This window comes from Magallana gigas, chromosome 1 (assembly GCF_963853765.1).
Source record: "Magallana gigas chromosome 1, xbMagGiga1.1, whole genome shotgun sequence".
Classification (NCBI taxonomy): domain Eukaryota; kingdom Metazoa; phylum Mollusca; class Bivalvia; order Ostreida; family Ostreidae; genus Magallana; species Magallana gigas.
This window is the reverse complement of record NC_088853.1, coordinates 57,685,780-57,698,873: the sequence shown is the minus strand read 5'-3', so window position 1 is coordinate 57,698,873 and position 13,094 is coordinate 57,685,780. Positions and strand designations below refer to the sequence as shown.

At 29.9% G+C, this 13,094-nt stretch overlaps 1 protein-coding gene across 2 annotated transcripts in view; it reads left to right on the top strand.

The window, feature by feature from the left end:
* LOC136272892 (uncharacterized) overlaps positions 1-13,094 on the top strand; it is an 80,974-nt gene that overhangs the window by 27,914 nt on the left and 39,966 nt on the right. The window lies entirely within an intron of this gene.

Sequence of the window (13,094 nt, the reverse complement as noted above, 5' to 3'; positions counted from 1 at the left end):
GTCATAGAAATATTCTCGAAACAGATTGATAACGTCTTTGAGATGAATTGTGTGCTACAGTGATGCCGTTCACTTATAAATAACATTTCGCGACGGAGTTCAAATTCTAACGGAATGCATCTTTCGATCTCGAAGGTTGTACATAAGCTACTGACTGACCATGTTTTTACTAACGTGTTAATATGAACTCAAAGATTTATAAAGATTTATTATTATTGAAACATCGATCATGTCTATTAGTATATTTTTTCAGTGTTGGAACAAACAGTTTTTTACACATGTATTTTGCATTTCCCACAAACCACCAGATCATAGTTCACATGAGTTGTAATATTTGCGGAATATGGTATACCTTCAGGATCTAAGTGATAAAGTTAATGCAGTACAAATTCAGTACATTTGATGCCTGTTTCGAAATGATAAAGATAATGCAGTACAAATGCAGCACCTTTGATGCCTGTATCTAAATGATAAAGATAATGCAGTACACCTATGGCAGTCATATGTGAATGATAATGATAAGGCAGCAGAAATGCAGTATACCTTTAATACCAGTATCTCTTAATAAAGATAAAGCAGTAGAAATGCAGCCTATTGGCAGTACAAAAGCAGCATATGTAATTGTGTGTCACTAACAGAAAGTTTTTGCAGCACATTTTCAGTATATTTACAGTAGATTATCAGCATATACTGGTGCGCAGTACATAATGCTAATAAGTACTGCAAATATACTTCATTTTTGCAGTAGATATTAAGTATAATTGCAGCACTGTTGCAGCATATACTGCCTTTGCAGTATCTGCTGCAATTCTGTAAGGGTTATGATACAGATGCACCTGACAGGCATGGATGTTGAATTTGAGCCATAGGTTGTGGATGCTGGAGCAGGTTAAGTTTTAATTGCTAGTGCCCTCTAATGATGATATCTTAGTTATTACTGGTCTGAACTTCACCAAACTTGCATGGAGATGTGTCTTATGTATACTGATGCACCTGACAGGCTTGAATGCTGAATCTTAGCCATAGGTTTCTGATGCTGGATGAAGTTTAGTTTTTTTTAGAACAGGTGGCATGTTTTATATTTAGATGATAACTTGCATAGTTGATTTAACTATATTATAAATGAAACGCAGAGGTTGCTTCAGATGCAGAGCGTGATCTCCATTATCAAGGATGCTAAAGAAATCTCCTACCTCGCTCAAACCTGCTCGATAGATGTGTTTGTTGATAAATGATATAATATAGTATTGTATGGTATGAAACAATATTGTTTAATATGATACAATATAATATCATATGTAATATTATAAAAAGTTATATGATACAATATGATATTGTATCAATTTTTTTGATAATTTATGTTATGATATTGTATCATGATATTGTTATGTATAGTATTGTATATTATGATACAATATTGTATAATACTATATTGTATTATTAATTGATTATTTATCACATGATACTATTACATAAGATATTGCAAAATATAATACTGTATCCTATGATACAATATTGAAATATTCTATAATATTGTATCATACGATATTGTATAATATGATATTAGTTTCTGTTATATAGAATTATATCACATGAAATTGTATAATATGATACTGTTAAATATTATATAATATCGTATCATACGATATTGTATGATATGATATTGGTTTATTATATGATATATTATCACATCACATGAAATTGTATTGTATGATATTGTAAAATATATCATATCATATGATACGATACAGTATGATATAGTATTGTTTTATATAATATTTTACTTTATCACATAATATTGTATCATTTGATATGATACAATAATGTACATATCAAATTATATTATATCATATGATACAATATCATATTATGTATAAAAAATGATACGGTATCATACAATATCATACCATATTATACAATATAATATCATATGTTTCAATATTATGATGTATTATGTAATATGATATTGTTATATAATACTTTATTGTTTTATATACTATGATATTGTATTATGTGATCAAATACAATAACGTATAACACAATACAATGTCATATCATACGTTACAATATCATATCTCATCATTGTTTATTATCATATTTTATTGTATTATATGATATATGTTGTAAATATGATAGGATTGCAATATTTAATTTTATATTATTGTATTGATTAACATATGAACATATGATAATCATACAATTTTTTAACAGATGATATACGATATTGTGTCAAAACAGAATCCATGAATATCCAAGATCATAAAGTATGATTTTCATTTAATATGATAAAGGTGGTCTCATAAAGGTGAAGTCTCATAAGGGTGATGTCTGGTCTCGGTGAGCTTTGTAATCTGTGATTACCTATGTTTAAAATATATTTTAGAACTGTTGACAACAGTTAGTGTGTCAAAAGTCTTTGATAATTAATCCCTTTGGCATAATTTTAGTTAAAGAATCGGTGAAAAAATATGAACTGAAGCTCTAATCCTTGTCTTGTCATTGTATAGTTTTTTTAAGCAAATGCTTGGCCTTAAAAGGTCTTCTTCTGAGATTTCCACTAGTTTGACGGTTTTCAATGCGCCGCCTTTACGTCAAAATTTAATGTTAAGTCGTCAGATTTCTTTTGTTTGGTAAATATATGTGTACCATATCCGTATTTCAACTCAAACATCAATGAAACTTAATCAAAAGTTAGTCGCAAAGAATAGCAAAATGAACATATTTAATTTGATTTCTTTTATCATTTACTATAATTCTACAGACTCTTATAAAGTAGATGTTCAAGTTGTTAAATCTCAGAGTTCATGGCTGCGCCGTGTACCATGACCACCGATTTGTTTATCTACCATCGTAAACAAAATATTTAATATTCTTTAAATATTACTTTGTTTTATTATTTGTTGGCGTTTATTCAGTGTCTATGCCAATTTTCACCAAAATTCGTCAATTAGAAAGAAAATATTCGAGTTGTCTCAATAATTTCCGAACAACCCTCGTAAGTTTATCTTAAGCATTATTTAAATTTGTTTTCATACATTTAAAAGTTTATTGTTAATTATTTCAGTTCAGCATTTGAATACAGTGTATTAATCACATATTTACACAAAATTAATACCGGTATCTTATTCACCAATATAAAAGTTTTGATTTAATTGATATAAATTTTAACAGTGGCCGTAAGGAGTTTTCCATATAATATGCAACTGGGCTGCTGAATAACTTGTCAACACGTAATGGTCAGTTTACAAGAAGTAACTGTATATGTAAACTTGTGAAAATTGAGAAATTAATAAAAGGACATTTGAAGACAGAAAAACCTTCAGTGGTTTTAAAGACGACGATTGCCTCATCTCATTACAATCTATATCGAAGAAATAATATATGCCTCAGAGTATGTGAATTGCCTTATTGGTGTGATAAATATATATGAACAAAAGATAAAACAGAAATCCACTACATTATTTGATCAACCTCTAACTGTATCGCAATATTTTTACCACAGGCATTCTTTCTAGAACGACTAAAATAGTAAATATTCGTCAAAACAAAGAAGTAACATCAATAGACTGAATGCATTGCCCATTTTTTTTTTAGATCCATTTGCTTTGAGCTTTTAAAAAATTTTAGGTACATATGTATGTATGCTCATGCCACCTTGAATTTTGTGTCAGTACATTTACATCTACCCTCATGTAATATCAAAGATATCAAGAAAAAACAAGCTATTTACCTAAGACAATGATGCATTCAAATTTGACAAAAGAAATGAAAAGAACTATATATGATAAGAGTTAAATTTGGCCCCCATAATTCGCCATTCTTTTCATCCAGCCTTCGGCATATCGGAGTATCAAGTAGCATTATTTCCTGGCTATTATGCTCGGGATCGCCCTTCAAAAAAAGCTAAAAACCTACCTGGAAGTGACGTCACATACCGTATAAATAGTGCTTCCATTGTGATAAACACTCATATTTTTTCTGGCGACATCGGGACATGAGCCCTTGTCGGTTATATGGTTATTGCGGTGTTAATAAATTTTCTAAGACGTGGTCTTAGTTGTAAGGTTTGTAAAGCCTTTGAAAACGAATTAAATCTACCAATGACGAAGTCTTGGTTTGAAAGGATTGATAATCCGTGCATTTCGTTTTACACATGGTTCATGTGGTTTTACAACTCAAGTTGTACAATACACGTTGTGTATTTGTTGAGTGCACGATAAGAACACGCTGTGTTCAGAATTTTGTCGTGAATATATTTTACCGCAAGTTTTACAGTACACGTTGTGTATTGGTTGATAGTAAGTTTATAAAACACGTTGTGTTCAGAACTTGGACTATATAAAAGATTTTACACCGCAAGTTGAATAATATACACGCTGTGTATATATTAAATAGTACAGTACAATTAGAACACGCTGTGTTCAGATTTTTCTTATGGTTTTATTGATCTCAATATCAGGGATATAAATGAGACAAGAGATGGAATTTCTCTTAACTGCTGACTGATACTGGAGATAATTGGTTTACGACCCACAATTTACAAAATGTAATGCTCATAGTAAAATGACCAAAGGTCTGAAGTTTGAACAAAATAGCATTCAGGTTAATAATACAACTGTACTAAATCATGTAGGTGAAAGAAGATGTCCATTTAGAACATCGGAACAGGCTGATGCAATACATTACATGAAATTAATGTTGGTTTATTGATCATAATAAAAAAGAAGTCTTTAAGGCATCAGTTTGCACATGGTTGAAATAAGTACAGCTGATGATATCGGTAATGTTATTTGGTGTAATTGAAGACCAAACAAGAAATTTCACTAATGAACAGGAATTTATTTTGCTTCTCAGAGCAATACATTGGCTGTGAAATGTTTTAATTCTGGGATGAGAAGCTTACGTATACGTATGTTTTCTATAACACACAATATATGGTGTTTTCAAGTTATTGTCACAGAAAAGATGATTGTCTACATTACATTTATTTATATTACATGGTACAGTCAAAGTTGTGCATGTTGTGAAGTTTGGAAGAAAGAAGCTTAAAATCTTGGAGAATCATGAATTTTTTGAAAGACGAACTGATTCATAAAATATTAGAGAATTAAATTGATCACTGTTTGTAATGGGTGCAAAAGACAATCCATGCAGTGTTTTGAATTGTATCAATTGTTTGTGCAGTTTTATGCAGATATAAAGTTTGAGTTAAGAGTTATAAAGTTTGACTGAAGTGACAGTGAATGTTGAAAACAGGAGTACCAGTATTGATTAAAAAATTTGAATGAAAGCCATATATATATGTCTAAGTTAGTAATAGAGAGAAATCAAACAAACATTAGGATACTTGACTTGAAAAGTACTTTTAAAATAAGTACATGTACTGGTAATATACATGTATTCAGTCAAATAATTAATATGGTTTTACTATTTAATTGTTTTTTGCATCCATAAGTATTACAAAAGTCATAAACCTGCACATCATTATATGATTAATGAGGATGATATGAGGAACAAAGAACCAAACATTTATTGACTTAGATGATTTGATTTCAGACACCATACATGAATTTATTTTAAGCTAATTTAAAGGAAGACTTCATGGAAACTAAGGCTTGATAAGTATTGTTATGACACTTATGATATAAAGAAATGAAGTTGTTTGATACATTGCTGAAATCCTCAGATATAATACCAAAAGAAAAGGTTCAGAGTGAAAGAGGATCAATGTGATCAGAATGAAAATCCAGAAATAATACAATGTTCACTATAACCCTATTTGTTATAAAAATAAACATTAAAACTTATTAACAAAGTATGGTACATGCTCAATTAGATTGAAATGAAAGAGTACAGTATATATATTAAAGAAAGAGACTATAGGTGACCATCTTTTATTTCTATCTAAGAATTTGGTAAATTAAACTTTTACCATATGTCAAGCAATTTTATACCAAGACAAATTGTCAATGGAGATCAGTTGTTTTACAACCTTCCTCTTTAAGGAAAAATCCAGTGATAAGGATTAATTATAAATGTAAAAATACATTTGTAATAGAATCAATTGCAATGGAAGAGATATAATTGAATGGTAAATTAGCAATATACAGTTATAAGTTATTGAATAGAGTATTGAATATACGATATGAAACATGAGATTATATGTATGATTATATATTTAGAGACACTGAAATTTGATTTTTTGAGATTCTCTTTATACAAGATGGGTTACATCAGTAACTCTAATTTGGAATTACGATACACTAGCTAGCACCATGTTTACAATGTCATATTGAGAAAAAGCAAAGAACAAACTGATTTTAGAAGAAATGAAAAATGATATTAAAGAAGAAATTATAATGGACGTTAAAAAATCATTGCTTCAAGAAATCAAAGAAAAAACTACATTAGAGATCAAAACAGCCGTCAAAGAAGAATTCGAACAAAAAATTGAAACCAAAACAAACGAATATGAAAGCCATGTCAAAGATATTTCCGACGGTTTCAATCTCGACTTCGAAACTCTTAGGGAAAAGTTCAGCAACCAGGCACGAGAGCTGAGAAGCATGATGGACAATCTGAAATACATTCAACATACATCAGAAAATGCACTAACTTTAGCTAACCAAAATCAACAATACTCACAAAAAAATAATATCAAATTTCTGAAATGGGAAGAAAAGCAGACCGAAAACCTGCGAGATGACTTATGTCACATACTGAAATCAACCATCAACATTGATCTCGCACCTGCAGACGTCATTGCGATTCATAGGGTCCCAGGAGGTGCCAGGGACGGTCCAAGGCCAGTGATAGCGAAATTCCGCGACACGGAAACAAAGGTCAAGGTGATAAAGAACCGTTCGCAGGACAAGCTCAAAAAACATTTTATAATGTTTGATCATTTAACCCCGATGAACGCTAAGCTTATGCGCGACCTCAAAGACGACCCCAGGATCCACTCAGCATGGCACTTCAATGGTAAAGTGTTCGCTCTCGATAATGACGGCAAGAGACATAAATTCGACATCCTAGATAATGTCAGTGAGAAACTTAAGCACCGGCGCTAACCATGCTAACTTTTCAGTTTTGAACGCGGAGTAACTGTAAGGTTTTGACCTCGGGATCGGGATTCAACGATTAACATTCGGGTTCAATGTTTTGTGTTGTTTGTTTACATGCGTGGAAGTTATGTGAGTGTGAGAGAGAGTGTTCGTCCTTTACAATTAAATTACGTGTTTTTTGGATGCATCTAGTATTGGTAAGTGGCTGCGTAGATTGTTTTCAATATTTTGATCATTTCACTTTAGTTTATATTTTTCTGTTCACCTTTGATAATGGTTGACTCAATTAAAATAGCTACCGTTAACTGTCAAGGGATGGCTACAGTATCAAAACGCCAAGATGTTCTAAATTTCTATAAATCAAAAGGTTATTCCATTATATGTTTTCAAGATACACACTTTATTCCCGAAATTGAAGCACTTGTTGAAGCAGTGTGGGGTTACAGATGTTTTTTTAATTCATATAGATCAAATGCAAGAGGTGTCTCTATTTTTTTTAACAACAACTTTGAATATAAAGTTCATGAAATAAAAAGAGATGAAGGGGGAAACTTAATTGCATTGGATCTAACTATAGAAGACAATAGGGTTACTCTTATGAACATTTATGGTCCGAACACTGATAGTCCTGAGTTTTATGAGTATGTACGTGAAACATTTTTAGAATTAGATAACGATTATTATATACTTGCGGGAGATTTTAATCTTGCACTGAATCCTGTTATGGATACAATGAATTACAAGTCAGTTAATAACCCAAAAGCAAGGGAAAAAATATTAGAAGTTATGGATGACTTACATCTGCTGGATTATTTTAGAATTTTAAACCCTGATAAAAGGGCATATACTTGGCGTAAAAAAAACCCCTTAAAACAAGGGCGTTTAGACTATATTTTGATATCTGAAAGTCTATCAAATTCTGTGGAATCTTACTCAATTAAACCTGGTTATAGATCAGACCACTCCATTGTTACTACAGAATTGAAATTCAATACCTTTAAAAGGGGGCGTGGATTGTGGAAATTTAACAACAGTCTACTTTCAGACATGAATTATGTACAAAAGGTAAAAGAAACAATACAAGACATTTGCAAACAATATCTGGTAAGAGACACAGAGGATATAGATGATAGTTCATTTCTAGATGTTCTACTCATGGAAATTAGAGGTATTACTATTTCATATTCCACTTTTAAGAAAAAGGAAAGAGAAAATAAAGAAAAGTCATTACTCGAAGAAATAGATAAATTAGAGTCTGAGGAAAATATTAATTTACATGCAGTTGAAGAAAAGAGATTATTACTAGAAAACATTAGGAAAGAAAAGATGATAGGGCATATGATCAGAGGTAAAGCTAGATGGGTTGAGGAAGGAGAAAAGCCTACCAGATATTTTTGTAACTTGGAAAATCGTAATTATATTAATAAAACTATCAAAAAATTAGAATTAGAAGGAAGTGGTATGATCTATGACCAGGCAGAAATTCTTAATGAAGTTAAAACTTTTTACAAAAATCTCTATGCAAAAAGAGATTCTGAACTATTGGACCTAGACCTCGAAGATATTATTCAAATCCATATTCCAAAATTAGATACATGTCTCTCAGAATCATTGGACAGAAATATATCTGAAAATGAAATTTATGAAGTCTTAAAAAACATGAAAAACAATAAATCCCCAGGTAGCGATGGATATACTGTTGAGTTTTTTAAATTCTTTTGGGTTGACCTAAAGGAATTTATTCTGAAGTCAATAAATTGTATTTTCTCCAAAAAGGAACTTCCTATTTCTCAACGTTTGGGAATTATATCATGTTTGCCGAAGGGAGATAAACCAAGACAATTTTTAAAAAACTGGCGACCGATTACACTTTTGAATGTTATATATAAACTTATTTCAGGTTGTCTTAGTTCGAGAATTAAATCTACTTTAGATTATCTTATTTCTGACACTCAGTCAGGCTTTATTAAAGGAAGATACATTGGAGAAAATACCAGATTTATATATGACTTAATGCATTTTACTGAAGTTAAGAAAATACCAGGACTATTAGTGTTAATAGATTTTGAAAAAGCCTTCGATTCGATTTCTTGGTCTTTTATTTACAAAGTCTTAAAGTTTTTCGGATTTGGTGAATACATTATACAATGGGTTAAGATTCTTAACACTAATTTCAAGGCAGCTGTTTTACAAAGTGGTTTTTTATCAGACCAACTTTGTGTTGAGAGAGGATGTAGGCAAGGAGACCCTGTTGCACCTTATTTATTTCTTCGTTGTGCTGAGATTCTATCAGCCTTGATAAAGGAAAATAATGATATTAAGGGCATTCTGATACATGGTAAGGAACATAAAATAAGTCAATATGCTGATGATACATCTTTAATTCTTGATGGCTCACCAAATTCACTATTTACAGCTTTTGATACTTTAGAATTTTTTTCAAAACTATCTGGGTTGAAAGTAAATAGCTCTAAAACAAAAATAATTTGGATAGGATCAAAAAAATTTTCAAATCAGGTGTTTCATCACTCTAGATGGAAACTTGATTGGGGTTCAACAACATTTAACTTATTGGGTATCTGTTTTTCTGTTGATTTAGAACAAATTACTGACCTAAACTACTCTTTGCAGATTCCTAAAATAAAAAGTATGATACAACATTGGAATAGAAGAATTCTAACTCCAATTGGTCGTGTGACTGTAGTAAAGTCCTTAATCATTCCAAAAATCAACCACTTATTTATATCATTGCCGACACCCAGAAGGGAGACAATTTTATCTCTCAATAAAGACATTTTTGAATTTGTTTGGAATGCAAAGTGTGACAAAATAAAGCGTTCAGTTATAACTCAAGACTATCAACAAGGAGGGTTAAAAATGTTAGAAATGAACAAATTTATTATGTCATTGAAATGCTCATGGTTGAAAAGATTGATTAAAGGTAAAAAGTCATGGATAGATATTTTTGAAGCTATTAATGGTGTACAAATTGTTAACAAATTACTTGATTTTGGTGATGCATTCATATCAGAATGTGTAATTCCAAAAAATAATGTTTTTTGGCAAGATGTTTTCAATTCTTTTCTCTGTGTTATAAAATCTTTTAATGGGAGTTTCGTCAAAGAAAACCTCCCTAGTATTCCTGTTTGGTATAACACAAACATTAAAGTGGGTATGAAAACACTATTTATAAAAAGCTGGTATGAAAAGGGTGTCAAAATAATCAGTGATTTTCTTGATGTGGATGGAAATCTTTTACCACATGATATTTTTCAACATAGATTCAATATAAATGTCTGCATTATGCAGTATAACAGTGTAGTAAGTGCCATATCAAGATATCTTAAATCTTTTCTTACAAAAAATTCATACCAAAGGTTTATTACTCCATACATTCCAATATATTATAAATCTTTGTTGTTGTATAATAAATGTACTAATGTAGTGTATAGACAATTAAACTCTTGTAATGTAATTCCTACTTCCATATCCAAGTGGGAATCGGAGTTAGTTCAATATGGAGCCAAAATATGTGTTAATGATGCTTTTAATGTATGCTTTAAAACAACCAAAGACACTCAGCTACAATGGTTACAATTTAGATTACTTCATAGAATTCTACCTGTGAATCATTACTTAAAAAAAATTAAGGTGGTGTCCTCTGACTGTTGCTCATTTTGTAAACATGAAGTTGAGACAATTCAGCATGTCTTCATAAACTGTGAAAAAGTATCCACAATATGGAGCAACCTAAGCTTGCATATTTACCATGCAACTTCCTTAAGACTTGGTTTTAATGTAGTTAATATTTTGTTTGGTGAACTTCCAATGTCTAAAAACAACAAAGTTATTAATTTAATTATTCTATGTTCGAAACAATATTTGTTTACTTGTTTAAAAAAAGGCAAACTGCCATGCCTTTCTGGACTTTTATCTTATTTATTTAACAAATACAAGGTTGAAAAATATATAGCTTGTAAAAATTTTGAAATGCAAAAATTTGTCAATACCTGGCAACCCTGGTATTCTATCTTTGACACTATGATTCAATCTTAGTCATGTTATTTGGCTTATCTAACACTTTGTTCATTAATTACCAATTTATGTGCTTTCATCCGTTCTAATATTCTTACTCTTTATATTTACCATATGATTTTTCTGTTTTTGTTTTTCTTTTGTTTTTTGTTTTTTGTTTGTTTTTTTTTTTTTTTTTGGTTTAATTCTTTTGGTATTTTTTCAATTTAAGCAGCCTCTACCAATTAGATTGAGTGTGAGAGAGTGAGCATGCGTGAAAGAATATTTAAAAAACTGTATTGAATTTATTTATTATGTTTCTTGAGAGTAAAATAAAAAAAAAAAAAAAAAAAAAAAAAAAAAAAAAAGAACAAACTGATTTTCATACATTTATTATATACTTACCATATATGTATTAGTTGATGCATTGGAATGGTTTCCAGTATATGTGATCGATGATTATCTCTTCAGAACTTATCATCAGAACTGAAGTCTTCATGAAAAGACAAATGTTGCATGTATTTACTAAAATTGCTAATGGTGTTTAGTATATATGATACTACAAATTTAAAACAGATTTTAGAACGTTTCTGGTACATATTATTCAGAATTTGAATCAGAATAGATTAGAAAATATTAACTTTACAGATAATTATATGTGTTAAGACATTGTGTGAACACAAGGCTATGTAGTAGCTGCAACAGAAAATTAAAATGATGGGAAAAACTTTTAAATATTAAAGATGATTGAATTTCTTTTGCAAAAGATTGAGAAAGTTCTTTTTCTGTATTTTCTAATTGTGTCATATTGATTGAATATATGAACTAACAGGATTTATACTTTCGCTCACTTCATTTAATATGCAATTTGATTATAATAAGTTATTTCAAGATAGTGATTGTGTTTAATCATATCACTCGATCAAAGGACAAAGATATTATAGTACAATATTTACTATTGAAGAAATGTTTACTCATATTTAGCTGCTGGCATATATGTAAATAATGTTACCATAGATATAACATATCTGATCATTCATAAATTCCAAGAATGATTACAGGGAACACTTTTGTTCCTGTTTTATTTTTTGTCTCTTTGCCAGTGGGTGTATTAATGAAGACTAGGCAAATTACAATGCCCTACATTATCTCTCTATAAACAAAGCTTTGTCTGGGCAAGTTTTAATTGGGACAAAAATGTTTACAATCTAAGAAAATAACATGGGGCAAAAATAGTCCTGTTTACAGTTCCCAATTGTTGGTCTTATTGTGATTACATGAATATAGATATATTGATGACCAAAAAATGACATTACAAAGAACTTAATATTAGACTTCATGTCTTGTCATAAATTGTTAATACACAAAAAATTAATGTCATACAATGTTCCCACTTTATATTAAAAAGTTATATATACTCCATGAATATACATGTATATGTAAATAATAGAGTGTTTATAATGATACATATATTAGATTTATGGAAAATGAAATATGAATTCCATATTCTTTAAGAGAAAACAGTACCTAGCTAGAGGTTAAAATCTTAACATAGGTCATTTATATTAACCTATTTCATATTGAAGATATAATTATCAAATTTAGAAAAGATTGCAAGTTTTGAAATTAGTTTTCTTAAAACTAATTAATTCATGCAGAGTTTGGTTGTACAGTGTATTAATATATCAAAATGGATGTGTTATGAAAGATTAGCATTTTGATTTTTGTATAAATACCACATACTAGGAAAGTCAAAGATATTGATTTAAGAATTTTCAAAGGAAGGAACGTTGATGTTCAAAGACATCAGACAAGATTATACCTGACATCCTTCTGTACACAAGTGAATACTATTGCTTTTACTGATAATATCTAAGTTTCAAAGAAAACTTAAATGATCCTAATATATAGCTATATGAGCTAGACAAAATAGGACATACATGTATATATAAATATGATTTTAGTTTATAAAAGAATGATTGACATATAAGTAATTAATGAAGAGTAAATATTTTT